The sequence below is a fragment of the Triticum aestivum genome, chromosome 2D (genome assembly GCF_018294505.1).
Source record: "Triticum aestivum cultivar Chinese Spring chromosome 2D, IWGSC CS RefSeq v2.1, whole genome shotgun sequence".
NCBI classification, from domain to species: domain Eukaryota; kingdom Viridiplantae; phylum Streptophyta; class Magnoliopsida; order Poales; family Poaceae; genus Triticum; species Triticum aestivum.
This window is the reverse complement of record NC_057799.1, coordinates 494971830-494989994: the sequence shown is the minus strand read 5'-3', so window position 1 is coordinate 494989994 and position 18165 is coordinate 494971830.

Below are 18165 nucleotides of genomic sequence, written 5' to 3'. Positions count from 1 at the left end.
CTAGGTGAACCTCGGTTGAGGGGGAGGGGGCATGCATTCATATATAGCTTATGATTCCCTTCATGTCGGCACGAGGGAGGAGGGGGGATGCTAGCTACTTCACACTTTGCTAGGTGAACCTCGGTTGAGGGGGAGGGGCATGCATTCATAGCTTAGGATTCCCTTCGTGCCGACACGAGAGGGTGGGAGCAAGCAATACCGTGCGCTTTGCGAGAGAGGTGCCACATCGAAGTTGCATTTCATATTATGAAAATCAAACCACCCTTTTGATACATAAATTTGGTCCACATGCAAGTGTGTTCGTGTTCTGACCCTCCCCAGCGTCATTTTTCGCCAAATTTATGAACATTAGATAAGTCGGATGATGCAACAGACACGGTTCACTCAAACTAACCGTGTGCCACGCCGGTGCACCTGTCACGAACACATCCGCACAGTACATTGGGCTCCACGAGGCTCCCCCTCTCAAAAATATCTGCCCGCTTCGAGTGTTTTTTCTGTTTCATAACACACAGTTGTTATCTCCGGACCGTGTGCGATGTTTCTTGTTCCCAATCCCGCCTGCATCGAAAATATCTGTCCGCCTCGAGGGTTTTTCTTTTTCATAGCACACGGTTGTTATCTCCGGACCGTGTGCGATGCACTATCATCAAAATTTTCAATAGCCCGGCATTTCACTCCCGCGTTTGACTCCCGCGTAGTAAAATTTTCAGTACCCGCGTCATTTCCTCAAACACCCCGCGCCCCCCTCCACACACACACACACAGACACACACACACCAAAACCTCCTCGGGCGTGCGTGCACGCGCACACACACACACACCCTCCCTCGCTCGAAACACTAGCAAAGTCCCCGCCGCCGCCGCCGTAAGGCCTCCATTGTCAACGTCTGCCGGTTTGCCCATGCAGCTCACCCACCGATCTCCATACCCAGGCTGCTCTGAGTTTCTTAGATGACGCCTACCAAACGCCACCTTTCCCACATATCCTCATCCCCATGCCCATCCCCCACTCCAGAGCGTCGCAACCTAAGCCCGGCTACGCTTCCTGTGGAGCTCGAGGAGCGACTGTCCCAAAAGAGGTGTATAGCGGTCTCTTCGCCCGACGTCGCCGAGGAAGCTGACGACCATTACTGGCGGCAGGCACTCAAGCAGCGGGCTAGAGTATGCGGGCATGTCTCGTCCACCGGCTACGACATCGAGGTCATCGACAGCAATGCCCTGATGCGGGCTGTGTCACAGGTTAAGTGGCCCACCCCCAACCCCTCGAGTTCAACCGCTGTCGATCTCATCCATGGCCCCGCTGCTGATCTCCTCTGGATCGCTGTCAACAATTTGCCATTCTACATCGCCATCGAGCCCCTTTTGTCATTTCCGAAGGACACGTTCTGCGACGCTGGCTTGGGATCCACAGCTTCCAAGTCAGACCTCATCGACGGCAACCATGAGGAGGGCACCCTCTCCGGCTCTTCCAAGGGGAAAGAGCCCATATGCTCTTCCAAGGGGAAAGCGCCCGTCTGCGACATCAAGGAGGGCACCCTACAGCCGTGCTCTTCCAAGGGGAAGGAGCCCATCTGCGACAACATGGAGCGCATCCAGGGTCCGTGCTCTTCCCACGGGAACGAGCGCATCTGTGACAAGTGAGGAAACCCATGATTTGTTTATTTTGGTTGTTCACAATGTGATGCTCTATATGTGCAATTATTTACTGTGCAGTACATTTCATCAATCCATTTTTTAAACATACCGATAGGAATGCATATATTTGCTTGCTGTTAAGCCTGTTATAGCTAGCATATGCCTTTTCTAAAGTTTTTTGATTGTTCGGTTGTTTGTAGTTAGCATATCTTCAGTTTCAAATGCTATCTTTGGTTGTTCGTAGTATGCCTTGTTTATTCCAGTTATTTACAACGTGATGTTCTATATGTGCAAGTATGAACTGTGCAGTTCAGTTTCATCAGTACCAGTTTCAACAATACCACTATGAATGACTACATTTGGTTGCTGGATCTTGGAGTTAACACGCCTTTCCATTTTTATTTAACCATAACCAGTGTACTTAGACTGGCACAATACCAGTTTGAATGACCATGTTTGCTTGTTGGTAAATGTTAGGCCTGTTGCATTTAGCACACCTTTCCACCTGTTTTGCTTTACTAGCGTGCTTAAACCTGCACACTAAAGCTATCTTTTGGAGATTATTTTGTCTGCCATGTGTAATTTTGGTTGATGTTTAGCCTGTTGTGCTTAACATGCTTCTTGATGTACCTACACAGGACAATTTTCAAGGTCAGTTTCATCCCATGGCTTATATCTGCTCACTGTTCAGGATATCCGTAGGTGGTACCATATAGGCCGGCGGCTGATAAGGGACTAATCGGTGAATCGGACTTTTAACTGAATATATCTGCAACCCCATTTTTCCTTAGTTTAACTAGGGCCATATGTAATATATCTAAGGCTACATAGCAACATGCACTGTACTTAATGTCTAAATATGCAATCCTAGGCTACATAGCAACAAGGAAGAGTGTTACATTAATGTTCTAATGATGTCTAGATATACGTAGAAGAGCAGCGGCGGCAACAGCAACAACACAGCCCTGTTTGGATACTCAACTTAGCTAGAGGTTAGAGTTAGTTTCTAGCTCATTACTAACCCGGAACTAACTCCATCCAAAGAGTTGTTTGGATGGCAGGGTTAGATTGACATTAAATGCACTAGGAGAACTAGCTCCAATTAGCACCTCTTGGGTTGGATACTAGTTTTTTTGGGTGGGTTATAGATGCAACTAGCTCAAACTAGCCCTCATGTTTAGATATACTTTAGGGCTATTTGAGCCCGAACTAGCTCAAACTAACTGTAACCCGTGGATACAGCAGCAGATAATTTTTAAGAATGAACTAAACTCCTTCCCACCCATAATATAAGATGTTAATTCATCTAATATGTGAGTATATTGGATGTTATAAGATACTCCCTCCGTTCCTAAATATTTGTCTTTTTAGAGTTTTCAAATGGACTACCACATACGGATGTATATAGACATATTATAAAAGAGTGTTGTACTACATCATTGTGCCATTGCTGTTTAGCTTCTAATATTAACTTGGTACTTTTAGGTACATATGTCATTGGTAAAGATCCGCATTTTGACCCTTTATGCATATGGGGCAATGAGATATCGATGAACCAGCATCAAGTGAGGAAGCTGATAAAGATTGTTAGTAAAATGGGTCCAAAGATGGCAATTAATCCATTTGTTTACACTTTATCCAAGACAACAACAAACTGCAGGATGGTAAGTAAGAACTCTGCAGCCTTCTTTTTACTTCCCATAATGAGTTGTGTTAGATGACAATGTCTGAAATCTTATTCCTTTGCAGTGGTTGCCAAAGCAGTTTACTCAAGATTACCTCTCAAACTACATGATTGGTGGGCATGCAAAGGTTAAAGTATTTCTACCAGAACACGATGATTATCTAGATGTTTTCATGAAGACCATGAAGGATGGGCGGTCGGCCATCACAAGGGGTGGGACTAGAGTCGTGCGTGCCTTCTGCATGGAGGTGGGCACAATATGGGCATTCCGCTTCAACTTGTTCAGCAACCAGAATATATTTCGCCTCTTTATTTACCGTCTTTAATAGTACAAGTATACAACTGTGGTTCATCATTCTTTATTTGGTTCTTATGTAATTCTTGAACATATGTACCTATGAATTGAATAATGCATTGGTTGTTTGAACCTGATGGATATGAATAAAGCTGTAGCATACACTCAAATTCAAATCCAAATCCGGTACAATTTGGAAAAGTAGCAATTAAATTACGGTGAAATTACGCTCCCCAGGTTGTTACGGCACACACGGTTGGTAAAACACAAACGTTTGCGATATGCACCATAATCCAAGATGGTTCACAGAGAGGAATCGTGTGCAAGCATGCACACAGTTGCCGTTTGCAAAGCGTGTGCGATGTCAGACCATATCACAAATGGTGCGGGCAAACTAAACGTTTGTGTTAGTTGCCGTATCGTACACGATTCGCTACCATGAACTGTTTCTGATGAAGTATGCATCGTAAACGTTGCACCACAGAATAGCGTGTGCGATAGTTGTCGTGTCGGGTGGTAGGTGCGACATATGCCAATGGGTGGCTTATCATTGTGGGAGCCAGTAAGACGTCGCCGGTGCCTGGAAACGGGATGAGGCGAAGACATGCACGCCGGCGAATCTTACCCAGGTTCGGGGCTCTCCGTGGAGATAACACCCCTAGTCCTGCTCTGCGGGGTCTCCGCATGATCACTAGATCAAAACGAGTAGCTACAAGTGCTCCTTGAGCTGTCGGATTCGAGGGAGAAGAAGAGCAATGCTAGCTCTCCCTTTCCTCCCTATATGGTGTGTGTGTAACTCTACGAGACCAACCCTTTGCATGGGTGCCCCGGGGGGTTTATATAGGCCTACCCCCCGGGGGTACAATTGTAATCCGGTTGGGCGCGGGTCCCAGCCGTTAGTGTCTGTGTTCGCCGGCTTCTCCGCCGGCCATTGGGGCCCGCCGACTGGTGGGTCCCGCCGGCTGCCGGCCTCTTGGTCGACAGGCCGGCCCCACCGTTTGGGGGTCTTGTCGGCTGCAGGTTACTGTTACCTTGCCCCTGATGACGAGGGCTTTGTCGAGGTAAGCGTGGCTACAGTGTGCCGCCTTGTGGGCCCTCACTATAGCCTTACCTCGTCTTGTCTCCTTAATGTGGCGCATGTTTCGAGGGAGGGGGTAGCCGGCTCCCGGGGGCCGGCTACGCCCCTGGCCGACTGGGGGAGGCCGGGCCGCCTTCGTGCATCTCTCTGGCTAAAGGGGCCCGCCGCCCGCGGGCCGTACTGGCGTCTGTCGTGGATGACGTTGAGGCCAACATGGCTACAGTGCTGAGCCGGACGGGAGATGGCTGACCCGTACGGCGTCCTGTGGCCATGCCTGCTTCGGGGTTCGGGGGTAGTGGGCCTTACTGCGACCACGCCCCGTCTTGTCGCCGTTATGTGGAAACAGTCTTGGTGGGTGCGATCTTGGGCGGCTTCTTGGAGTCGGCGTTCTTCATGGCCGGCTTTTTGGGAGTCGGTGTTCTTCATGGCCGGCTTTTGGGAGTCGGTCCTTTTGGAGCCGGCTTCCTGGAGTCGGCCATTTCGTAGCTTTCTTGGGGAAGGTTTCTGGGACTGGGTCGCCTTCTGAGAGTCGGCCCCTGGGATAGCCGGCCGGGGGAAGGCGGCCCAGTGCTTCGAATGCTTGAAGGCTCAAATGGCCTGATAATTTTTTGAGGAGCCAGGGCGAGTCGGTTAGGCTACCCGTGGCCATTTACTCCGACAGTAGTCCCCGAAGCTGACTGAGCTTCGAGGTTGGGGGAAGTCGAGAAACTCGGTCAGCTTCCTATCTTGACGAGTCAGCAGCTGGGAGCCGGCTTCGATTGGGCGCGCCGTCTTGGCGAAATTTTTTGAAGTCGGAAGGCGGGAGTCTGCCGGCGCGCGCACCAGGCCGCGGGCCGGCCACTTGCCGCCTGCGAACCACGTGGCATCCCTTGGCTAAAAAGCCTGCCAGCCCACGCGCGCGACGAGACGTCGCCGCAGGTCGGGGGCCCACCACTCCTACGCCCGGGCCCAGGCGCGGATTCTCTGCGGCCCAAAGCCGCTCGCACGCCTTCCTGCGGCGGTTTCGGCACGCCTTTAGGGCGTAATAATCGCGGGGCGTGGGGGAAGTGGGTGCAGTTAATCCCACGTCCCACCCCACGCCTTGCCTCCTCGGCTTCACCGTGCGAAGCTATAAGTAGGGGGAGGGGGAAGCGGCAGGCGCTCGCACGCCCCTCTCCTCTTCGCCATCTTCTTCTTTCTGCTCTTCCTTGTAACAGCGCCTCGCCGCCGCACCGTTCTACCGCTCTTTTCTCCGCCGCCGCGCTCATTCTCGCCAGCCCTACGCCGCGATGCAGTACGGCGGGGATTGGGACGGCTCCAACGTCCATGAGGATCACGTCGAGTTCCTCCGCAAGACGCGGCGGCTGCCCGGCGCGGACAAGGTGCGGGTCCGTCTCGCGCCGGCGAAGGAGATCATGCCGGAGCCGGAGGAAGGCGAGTGGGTAGTCTTCCGCTCGCATTTCTTGCGCGGCATCGGCTTGCCTGCGAGCGCCTTCTTCCGCTCCTTTCTTGAGTTCTACCAACTCCAGCCGCACCACCTCACCCCGAACACGGTGGTGCTGCTGTCCGCCTTCGTCACCTTGTGCGAAGGCTACCTCGGCGTCCTCCCCACCCTCGAGCTCTGGGGGGAGTTCTTCTAGTCCAAGCTGGGCATGCGTATGCAGGGCGTGCCGGCTCAAAGTGGCGCCTTCATCGCGATGCGGAGGGTGACTGCCGATAACCCCTTCCCCGTCATCACGCTGATCCAGTCGGTGAAGCTATGGCAGAGGTCATACTTCTATGTGAAGAACGTCGCTCCGCAGGGCGACTACGTCAATTTGCCGGCTTACGAAGCCGGCCCGCCGGCGGGCAGGTGGCCCCAGTGGTCCTATCGGGCCGTGACGCTGACGCCGGCTAGAGCCGCAGCTGTCGCCCGACTGCGGGTGATGATCCAGTCGGAGGGCTTATCGGGGCCCGACCTGCTAGCTGCCTTCGTCACGCGCCGGGTGCTCCCGCTCCAGAGCCGCTCTCATCTGATCTGTCAGATGAGCGGCCAGCTCGATCCGAGTCAGATGTGCACCAAAGACATGCCGCACGACGAAGTGGCCCATATGGTGAACTACCTTGCGAACTACAAGCTCTCCGCGGAGTGGCAGTTTGGCAAGGAGCCGTATTGCCGAGCTCACCCGCCGCCCACGGTATGTTCTCTTTTTCTCCTTCTCCTCTCTCAGTTTTGTCGCCGAGTTCCTTTTGGCCGACTCTGACTAGTCGGCTTGTCTCGACAGAGCCCTCTTCTTCGGCCTGCAGGCGGGTCGGACGCAGAGCGCCGATTCGTCCCCGACCGGGCAGAGCACGATCTGGAGGACCCCGACTTGGGGGCGGCCACCATGGATGACAACACCGAGGCGGGCGGTGGCCAAGCCGGCGGCGAGGCAGGCGGCTCCGGGCTTGGAGTCAGCTTCGACGACTGGCCGGACGATGACGAGGCGGAAGTCGTCCCACGCCGCCAGCCGGCGCCTGGCCATGGCGCGGGTTCCTCTGCTGCGCCGCCTGCTCGGGGCGGCGGGCAAAAGCGCCGTGCCGCGCCGGGCTTGTTCGGCAGTCGGCCGAAGAAACCCAGAGGCGGGGCAGCAGCGACCAGGCGGGAGGAGGCGGCCGCGAAGGCGGCCCGCTTCCGCAAGGCGGTGAGGCAGCCGGAGACGGTGTCGGCGTAAGTATATACTCCTTCGTGTATTTTTTTTCTTTTCTCTGGTAGTTCCTGAATCCTCGTCCTTTCTCCAAAAAACCAGAGCTCCATTGTCGCTGGAGCGGGCTGCCGCCGCCTCCGTCGTTGGGTCGCCGGGAGGATCTGGGAGCACTACTCGCCGCGTGGACCCCCGTGCCGATCTTCAGGCGGCGACGGAGCAGAATGCGCGGGAGGTGCGGGAGGAGCGGGAGGCGCGGGAGGCGGAGGCATTGAGGGCGGCCGCCGCCAAGGCGGCGAAGGCGCGCGCTGACGCCGCGGCCAAGGCCCAAGCGGAGGCTACGGCTGCGGCGATGGCAGAGGGGGCCTTGCTGGTCACCCCACTGCGCGTCGCGGCGCCTGGGTCCCCAGAGCCCCCGCCAGAGGAAGCCGGCGGTGACCAGCCGGGGCTGGAGAGGGAGGACGACGTCGTCATCCCGGAGAGGGTGGCGGCACCGGCCCCGCCGACTAGGGTGACTCAGGGCGGCCGGCCTGACCTGCCACCTGTGGAATCGGCCGGGGGCGAGCCGGCCGCGAGGACTGATCTGGTGGTCCGGACGCCGTCGCGCCAGCGGACGGGGAAGGCCGCATCAGAGCCGTAGAAGGCTGCATTAGAGCCACAGCTGGCCGCGGGCTCCAGCTCGTCGACCCAGGATATGGAGGCGGCCAGCGCCAGCTCGGGGTGGACGTCGGGCGGAGGGACGGCCGTGATGAATGTGGCCGCGCAGGACATCCGGACCCGGCTTCATGCCCAGGCTACGGCGCTGAGGAAGTACAACGACGAGTTCCTTGCGACGCGGGCGGCCATCAGGGTTAGTCTTCTTGTCTTTGCTTTTTTGATCTTGGTTTCTTCAGTGGGGGCGCGTCAGCGCACCCACTGGGTGTAGTCCCCGAGTTCCGAGTCGGCTGCTAAGCAGGCGGCTTGGAACTTCCTAGCAGACCTTGTGTTGCTATTCTTGTTCTCGTTCGCTCTCCTGCCTGACTTGCAGGACTACCACAACCTCCGCGCGGCTGCCTTCAACTCCCAGGCTCGGGAGCTGACCCAGAAGACCGCTGACCTATCTGAGAGCCGGGGTAAGTGCTTCGTCTTTTATCTCACGCGGGGGCGTGTCAGCGCTCCCACTGGGTGTAGTCCCCGAGATTCGGGCCGACTGCTGAGCAGTCGGGTCGGATCTTCCTTGACGACTTCTTCTTATTGCTTCTTTTACTCTGGCATCTTCCAAAGCAGTCGGCCAAAAGAAACCGTGGCGGAAAGCTTTGGCCACAAGTGATCTTGAGGCTGCGTGGTGGCCGCATTCGCCTTGATGGATGTCCTTGAGGATTGCCACTCCTTTCTCTGGCTCGACGCAGCGCTGGAAGACTCCAGTGACACTGCGCTTGACAAGCTCTCTTTTTATTATTGCATATGCTCCGGTGAACTTCTGCACATCTCGCAATTTGGTGGAATCTCCATCCTCTCGATGGCCTTGATCTTCACAGGGTTGCACTCGATGCCGCGTTCGGAGACCAGAAAGCCTAGCAGCTGGCCGGCTGGTACTCCGAACACGCATTTCTCGGGGTTGAGCTTGATCTGGAAGCGGCGCAAGTTGGCAAATGTTTCTTTGAGGTCCTCCAGCAGGGTGCCGCGCTTCTCTGTCTTCACCATAATGTCGTCTACGTAGACGTGGGCATTTCTGCCGAGTTGCTTGAGGAGGCATTTCTGCATGCAACGCTAAAAAGTGGCGCCGGCATTCCTTAAGCCGAATGTCATAGTCAGGTAACAGAAAGCTCCGAATGGTGTGATGAAGGCAGTCTTCAGGCGGTCTACTGGGTCCAACTTTATTTTATGGTACCCTGAGTAGGCATCCAAAAAACTCAATAGCTCGCACCCGGCTGTGGAGTCTATCACTTGGTCAATCCGTGGCAAAGCAAACGGATCTTTTGGGCAGGCCTTGTTGAGGCTGGTGTAGTCTATACACATGCGCCACTTGTTGTTCTTCTTCAATACCAAGACTGGGTTGGCAAGCCACTCTGGAAAAAATACTTCCATAATAAAGCCAGCAGCGAGGAGCCGGGCTATCTCTTCTCCTATGATTCTTCGCTTCTCTTCTGACAGTCGGCGGAGGGGCTGCTTGACCGGCTTCGCGTCGGCTCGGACGTGTAATTTGTGCTCGGCGAAATCCTTCGGGACACCCGGCATGTCCTTTGGGGACCATGCAAAGACGTCTCGATTCTCACAGAGGAAGTCGACGAGCTCGCCTTCCTATTTACTGTCCAGGTTTGGCCCAATGACAGCAAACCTTTCCGGGTTCTCCGGGTCCAGAGGTATCTTCTTCGTCTCCTTGGCCGGCTGGAAGGAGCCCTGCGCATCATAATCTTTGGGGTTGGGGGACAAGGCCGCCTGCTTGCCGGCCATGGCCACAACCCGTTCCAGCATCTTCTTCTCTTCTGCCACTACGAGGGACTCGGCCAGCCGACTGGTGGCCATAGCGCACTCGATGGACTTCTTGTAGTCGCCGGCTACAGTGATGATCCCCTTCGAGCTCGGCATCTTCATCTTTAGGTAGGCGTAGTGGGGCACAGCCATGAACTTGGCCAGAGCAGGTCGGCCAAGCAAAGCATGGTAGGGGCTCTCCAGATCCAATACCTCAAACCAGATTGCTTCTCGGCGAAAATGATCCTTGTCTCCGAAGAGAACATCCATCTTGATCTTGCCGATCGGGGAACAAGACAAGCCGGGCACGATGCCATGGAACATGGTCGGGCTTGGCATGAGCTGCTTCGCCTTGATGTTCAGCTTCTCCATGGTATCGCGGTACAGTATATTGATACTGCTTCCGCCATCAATCAGGACGCGGGAGAATCGGGCAGCTCGCCTCTCCGTCGCGAGGGTGACATCCAAGACTAGCGCATAGGAGCCAGGGGATGGCATCACCTCTGGGTGGTCGGCCTGGCTCCAGTTGATGGGCTTCTCGGACCAGTGCATGAACTCGGGGGTGCTAGAGGCGACTGCGTTGACCTCTTGGTGCTGACGGCGCCGACTACGCTTGTCTTCAACTTGGCTTGTGAAGACGACGTAGGCGGCGTGCTCTTTGGGGAACTCATCTTGAATGGCTCCGACTACTGGTCGAGCCGCCGGCTGCTGGGGGGCTGGAGGCGGCGGGCCGGGACGCGGAGGCGGCACCAGCCCCTCGCCCTTGGAGATTCGCGTGAGCCAGTGGCACTTTCGGGTCGTGTGGTTGGACGGCTTCGCACCGCTGTGGAACTTGCAGGGGGCGTCGAGAGTCTGCTCGTAGGAGAAAGCCGGCTGCCAAGCCGGCCTACCGCCCTTCTTCTTGGGAGCGGGCCGCTCTTCGGGCTGCTCATCTTCAACTGTGGCCACTTACCGACTGGTGGAGGGCGGCATAGGGGCCTTGCGCTTGTGATCGTTCTGGTAGGGGCGCCGATTGGATTCGCCAGCCGGCGTCTTGGGAGCCGGAGCGATCACCTTTCCAGAGGCGTCCACTCGAAGCTCGGTCTTCATCGAGGAGTCGGCCGTGGCGTACTTGTCCGCGATGATCAGCAGTTCATCGAGGGTAGCCGGCTCGTCGCAGAGGAGTCGGTGCTTGAGGAGGGTGCCCTCTCGGCACCCGGCGGTGAAGTACTCGATGGCCTGAACCTCGTGCACACCCTCGCAGGAGTTGCGGAGCTCGGCCCACTGCGTGAGGTAGTCGCGGGTCGACTCGTTTGGCCCTTGGATGCATAGGGAGAGTTGGCGAGGCTTGGGAGGCCGCTTGTACGTGCTGGTGAAGTTACGGACAAAGACTTCTGTGAAGTCCAGCCAGCTGTTGATGCTGTAGGGCTTGAGGCTATTGAGCCAGGTGCGCATCGTGCCCTGTAGCATGAGGGGGCGTACTTCACGGCTACGCGCCGATTGCCGTTGGCTATGCTGACAGCAGTAGAGTAGTCGATGAGCCAATCTTCCGGCTTCACAGAGCCGTTGTAATTAGGCGTGTCTCTGGGGAGCGAGAACCCTTTGGGGAAGGGCTCGTCGCGGATGCGGGGGCCAAAGCATGGCGGACCGACACCATCTTCTTCTTCTAGCACCAGGGACTGAGCCAGGCGGTCGATCCGATGGCGGGCGTCGTTCTCGCCGACTCCTTCGCGGTGGCGTAGTCGGCCACCAAGAGTCGGATGCGTGACAGGCGGCGGGGTGGGGTATCTCTCCCCTCGAGGCGGGGGAGGAGGCGGATTTCCTTGGCGCTCCGCCGCTCGAGGTCGGCCTTCCGCATCGCGCTCGATGGTGATACGAGTCCAGCTGCGGCTAGCAGCCGGCTCCTTGTCCTTCCTCACGCGGGCGCCGCTCGCAGTCGGTGACCGGAATGTCGCGGCGTGCTCCCGGCGCGGGGGAGGACTCTCAGCGCGGGCGCCGTCTTCGTGCCATTCTGCGGCCGCGTCGATCAGCTGCTGGATCCGCCTTGTCATGTAGGGGAGCTCATCGGCTCCAAGCCCATTTAGCTCTTCAGCGTCCGCCTGAGCGGCTCGCAGATTCTCGAGTAGGGTGGCATAGACGGGGCGGTCTGCCCCCAGCATGCTGGCGATAGCCGCGCCGCGCTTTTGGACGAAGCCGGCTCGGCTCGGCCCGCCACGAGGCGGCGTGCAGAAGGCGGCGCGGTCGACTTCGCGCTGGTGAGCCTCGGTGAGGCGTCTCATGGAGGCTATCTTCTCGCCTTCCGCAATGAGGGCGAGGCGGCGTGCCTCCAAGGTCTCGGCGTCGGCATCGGCCTGGATGGGGACGGATAAGTCGTGCATCGCCGCTTGCAGGGCGTCGTGGGCGTTCTCGCCCGAGTTGGCGATGTGCCTGATGACCAACACTTCGGTGACAGCGCTGCTGCCGCTGTCAGCTCGAGGGAGAGGGTCGTCGAAGACCACCACGTCGGAGGGGTAGGCGTCGAGCGATGCCGTGTCGGAATCGACAAGCATCGGGTCGGTGGAGCCGATCGACTCCAAGTCTACAGCAGGCTCGCTGGAGACGTGAAGTTGGTCGAGGAGGCTGACGAGGCGGCTCTCGGGGTAGTTCGTGCCCGCATCGGACGCGGGCTCGTCAGAGATGCGAGTCTCGCCGAGCAGATCGGCGAGGCAGTTCGCTGCGCAGGCGTTGTCGATGCCTTGCAGCGCATCGGGGCAAACGCCATCGGGCGCAGCAGGCTGGCTGCGCTCGCGGGGGAGAAAAAGGGTTCCTGTCCAGAACAGGTCTCCGGACAACGGTGCACCTGGCCCCACGGTGGGCGCCAAATGTCGGGTGGTAGGTGCGACATATGCCAACGGGTGGCTTATCATTGTGGAAGCCAGTAAGACGTCGCCGGTGCCTGGAAACGGGATGAGGCGAAGACATGCACGCCGGCGAATCTTACCCAGGTTCGGGGCTCTACGTGGAGATAACACCCCTAGTCCTGCTCTGCGGGGTCTCCGCATGATCACTAGATCAAAACGAGTAGCTACAAGTGCTCATTGAGCTGTCGGATTCGAGGGAGAAGAAGAGCAAGGCTAGCTCTCCCTTTCCTCCCTATATGGTGTGTGTGTAACTCTACGAGACCAACCCTTTGCATGGGTGCCCCGGGGGGTTTATATAGGCCTACCCCCGGGGGTACAATTGTAATCCGGCTGGGCGCGGGTCCCATCCGTTAGTGTCTGTGTTCGCCGGCTTCTCCGCCGGCCAATGGGGCCCGCCGACTGGTGGGTCCCGCCGGCTTCCGGCCTCTTGGTCGACAGGCCGGCCCCACCGTTTGGGGGTCTTGTCGGCTGCTGGTTACTGTTATCTTGCCCCTGATGACGAGGGCTTTGTCGAGGTAAGCGTGGCTACAGTGTGCCGCCTTGCGGGCCCTCACTGTAGCCTTACCTCGTCTTGTCTCCTTAATGTGGCGCATGTTTCGAGGGAGGGGGTAGCCGGCTCCTGGGGGCCGCATGCCCCTGGCCGACTGGGGGAGGCCGGGCCGCCTTCGTGCATCTCTCTGGCTAAAGGGGCCCGCCGCCCGCGGGCCGTACTGGCGTCTGTCGTGGATGACATTGAGGCCAACATGGCTACAGTGCTGAGCCGGACGGGAGATGGCTGACCCGTACGGCGTCTTGTGGCCATGCCTTCTTCGGGATTCGGGGGTAGTGGGCCATACTGCGACCACGCCCCATCTTGTCGTTGTTATGTGGACACAGTCTTGGTGGGTGCGATCTTGGCTGGATTCTTGGAGTCGGCGTTCTTCATGGCCGGCTTTTTGGGAGTCGGTGTTCTTCATGGCCGGCTTTTGGGAGTCGGTCCTTTTGGAGCCGACTTCCTGGAGTCGGCCATTTCGTAGCTTTCTTGGGGAAGGTTTCTGGGACTGGATCGCCTTCTGAGAGTCGGCCCCTGGGATAGCCGGCCGGGGGAAGGCGGCCCAGTGCTTCGAATGCTTGAAGGCTCAAATGGCCTGATAATTTTTTGAGGAGCCAGGGGGAGTCGGTTAGGCTACCCGTGGCCATTTACTCTGACATGTCGTGTACGACGATGTTACGACGGTCCGACGTTTCGTAATCCTGTCCGACACTCGTACGATGATTAGCTAATCTTCTTAACGGTGAACCGTTTGTGATGGGCCGCCCATCATACACGTTCTATAATAGTGAACCATTTGTGATGGGCCGCTCATCGTAAACATAGCACCACAGAATACTGATTGCGGTAGTAATGGGAGCATAAACGAGTAGGAGTACTGTAGGGGCCCTATCCCCAGCGGTTTCTGGGTCGTGTGGGAAGGACCCCCCCTATCGCCCACACTCACTTGGAAACGGTTCCAGATGCCGTCACGGAAAGGGGATTTAAACCGTTTGTTTAGGACCGACGCGCACTAGTGAACCCTGCAACCAAATACAAGAAATCTCTTGTGTCCCCAACACACCCAATACAATGGCAAATTGTATAGGTGCACTAGTTCGGCGAAGAGATGGTGATAAAAGTGTAATATTGATGGTAGAAATATATTTTTATAATCTGAATAAATAAAAACAGCAAGGTAGCAAATAGTAAACTGGCACAAAAACGGTATAGCAATTCTTGAAAATGAGGCCTAGGGTCCGTACTTTCGATATTGCAATCTCTCAACAATGCTAATATATTTTGATCATACAAAAATCCCTCAAAGTGCGATGAAGAATCACTCCAATGTTCCTATCTAGCGGAGAACATAAGAATAAATTGCTTGTAGGGTACGAAACCACCTCAAAGCTATTCTTTCCGTTCGATCTATTCAAGAGTCCGTACTAAAATAACACAAGCTATTCTTTCCGTTCGATCTATCCTAGAGTTCGTACTAAAATAACACCAAAGCAAATTAATATTCATAATACTCAATCCAAGACAAAGAACTTCAAAGAGTGCCCCAAGATTTCTACTGGAGAAACAAAGACAAGAACATGTATCAACCCCTATGCATAGATTACACCAATGTCACCTCAGGAATCCGCGAGTTGAGTGCCAAAACATATATCAAGTGAATCAATACGATACCCCATTGTCACCACGAGTATTCAATTGCAAGACATATATCAAGTGTTCTCAAATCCATAAAAGTATTCAATCTGCTAACAACGAAATCTCAAAGGGAAAACTCAATTCATCACAACAAGATAGAGGGGAAAACATCATATGATCCGACTATATTGACAAAGCCCGCGATACATCAAGATCGTGACATCTCAACAACACGAGAGAGAGAGAGAGAGAGACTAAACACATAGCTACTGGTACAAACCCTCAGCCTCGAGGGTGGACTACTCCCTCCTCATCGTCGTGGCCGCCGGGATGATGAAGATGGCCACCGGAGATGATTCCCCCCTCCGGCAGGGTGCTGGAACGGGGTCTAGATTGGTTTTCGATGGCTACAGAGGCCTACGACGGCGAAATTTATGAGCTAGGTTAACGCCGAGGGTTTTCGAAATTTTTGGGAATTTATAGGGTAATGAGGGGGTGCGGGAGGCCACCGAGGTGGGCACAACTCACCTGGGCGCGCCTGGGCCCCTAGGCGCGCCCTGGTGGGTTGTTCCCCCCTCGGGGCACCCCCAGGTGCTGCTCTGGCCCATTGGTGGTCTTCTCGTCCATAAAAAATCCACAAAAAGTTTCACGGTGTTTGGACTCCGTTTGATATTGATTTCCTGCGATGCAAAAAACATGCAAAAAAACAGCAACTGGCACTTGGCACTAGGTCAATAGGTTAGTCCCAAAAAATGATATAAAGTTGCTAAATGAAGGTAAAACATCCAAGAATGATAATATAATAGCATGGAACAATCAAAAATTATAGATATGTTGGAGATGTATCAACATCCCCAAGCTTAATTCCTGCTTGTCCTTGAGTAGGTAAATGATAAAAAAACAGAATTTTTGATGTGGAATGCTGCCTAACATGTCATCTCATATTCTTTTCTTTGTAGCATGGACATTTGGACTTTTATATGGTTCAAATAAATAGTCTAGTTTTGAAATGATAACTTAAATAGTCAAGCATATCAACAAGCAACCATGTCTTTCAAAATATCAACGCTAAAATAAGTTATCCCTAGCCCATCCTGCTCAATCATTGATCCATTCATGAAACACCCTCGCATATTAGCTACACCCAATGCTCAAGTACGATCATAGTGCCCCCTAGTTGGTGCTTTATAAGAGAAGATGGAGACTCAAATTAAAAATAAAAATTGCATAAAGTAAAAGAAAGGCCCGTCGCGGAGGGATGTAGGGATTTGTAGAGTTGCCAGAGCTCAAAGCGAAAATTGAGAGATAGAAACATTTTGAGAGGCATACTTTTCCTACCAACGAAAATGACTTAGAGCTCCCAACACTTTCCATGCTAGATATAGCATAGGCTGTTCCGAAACAGAAGATAATGTTTATTCCTTTTTCAACCATACTTTCACTTTCCATGGCTAGCCGTATCCACGGTTGCCCTCCATACCAACACTTTCCAAGGAATTTATTATTTGACAACATAAAGTAAATTCATTTTTCATTACGGGATTGGGCATCCCTAATATGTTTTCCTTACTCTCATGCAATGACAAGTGAATAAACACTCATCGTGAGAGTAACACATCTAGCATGGAAAAAATTAGCCACCCCTCACCGCCTCGCTGTCGGTGTGGAACGACACCTATGGGATCACAAGAATCCCTACTACGGTTGCCGGGGCGCAGGGTTGCAAGAAGAGCAGGTCTAGTAGACAGCACAAGGACCGTTTACCCTGGTTCGGGCCGCGAGGATGCGTAGAACCCTAGTCCTGCTTTGGTGGGTGTATTTCAGAGAGTTCTTGAGCTCTCGAACTAGCTGTGGTCAGTGCGTGGTTCGAAAGAGCCGAATCCCTCTCCAGTATGCCATGGGCCTCCTTTTATAGTCAGAAGGGGCTGCCACAGTGGCACAGAGGAGGTGGAAAGGCGTACAGTGCCCTGAGCTTATCGCTCGTATTACAGGACAAGACGCATTTAATGCGTAGCTTAGGTGTCCCCTTGCTTTATCGGGGACGGGGGCGAGGCCCGTCCCGTCCGTCGCCGCTCCTCCTCGCTTCGACACGCGCCTCGGCCAGTGATGCGTGCGGCGCCATGTAGGCAGGCAGGCAGCTGAGGTGGCGCGGTGGTGGAGCCTTCACGAAGATCTGCATGCCGCCACGCAGGCGCTCGATGAGTTGGCCTGGGAGCTGCATGTTGCCACGCAGGTGCCCGCCCAGCTGGTTGGGCTGGCAGCTGCATGTGAACGGCGGTGGAAGCTTGATTGACGTGGGCCTGGCGGTGGCCCTGCTAGCGTTCTTGGCGAGGGCCTTGCCGGGGGGGCCGGCAAGGGTCTTGCCGTGTGGCCCGGCAAGGGTCTTGCCATGGCGTGCTGTCGTCCCCGGCAAAGGCCTTGCCGGGGGTCTGGTGGCCTTCCTCGGCAAGGATCTTGCCGAGGATCGTCGTCTTCTAATCCTCATCTGATCTTGAATATGTCTTCACAAAGATCTGCATGCCACCACAGAGGTGCCTTCCCGAGCCCTGGCCCCACGTGGATGATGGCGTTGGGGACCGTGGGCTCAAGGGTGGCTCGCTCTGTTGGTGTGGGGCGAACTGCCCCGGCAAGGGTCTCGCCGGGGCTGCGGAGGCTGCCCCCGGCAAGGGTCTTGCTGGGGGAACCTGCTTCGTCCCTCTGCTCTTTGTGGTCTTGGTCTTGGCGTTGCTCTGATCATCTTGGGCTTCGGTCTTACCTTGGCTCACCTCCCCTGTTCTGCTTAGCGTGACCGTAGGCGTCGCTCTGACTGCCCGTGCACAGGTAGAGGGGTACAAAAACGCACCCCTCTTTTTGTACACCGACAGGAGCCCCCGGGCCTGGGCCACACATAAGCGCGACACGTTGTTGGGTCAGGCCCAAAACGGTGCGCAGGCAGGCGAGGCTATTTTTACCGCGGTAAAACTTTTCGCGTGCTGCGCTTCCCATGACCCGCGCGCGCGGCGCGGTGTGGAGGGGTGTGCCTGACGTGGGTGGCATGCGTGGGGCGATTTCCGCACGCATGCGTCACATCATAGTAAAGAGGCGGCTCGCGCCTTCCCCGTAAAAAGAGGGAGGCGTGGAGGCGCGGCTCATTTACTGAATGGGGCCGGGCCACGGTCTTCAAGGCGTTCACTCCCCACGATCACGGGGTGGGGAGATGTCGCTTCACCCGTCCCCTCAGTTCTGCACGTCCGCCGCGCGTCCTCCATGCGCCTGGGTGGCAATCGGTGGAGGCGGGAAACCGGGCCGTCGCGGGTTGGGGCAGCGGGTCGGTCCTGATTGCCTGCGCCTC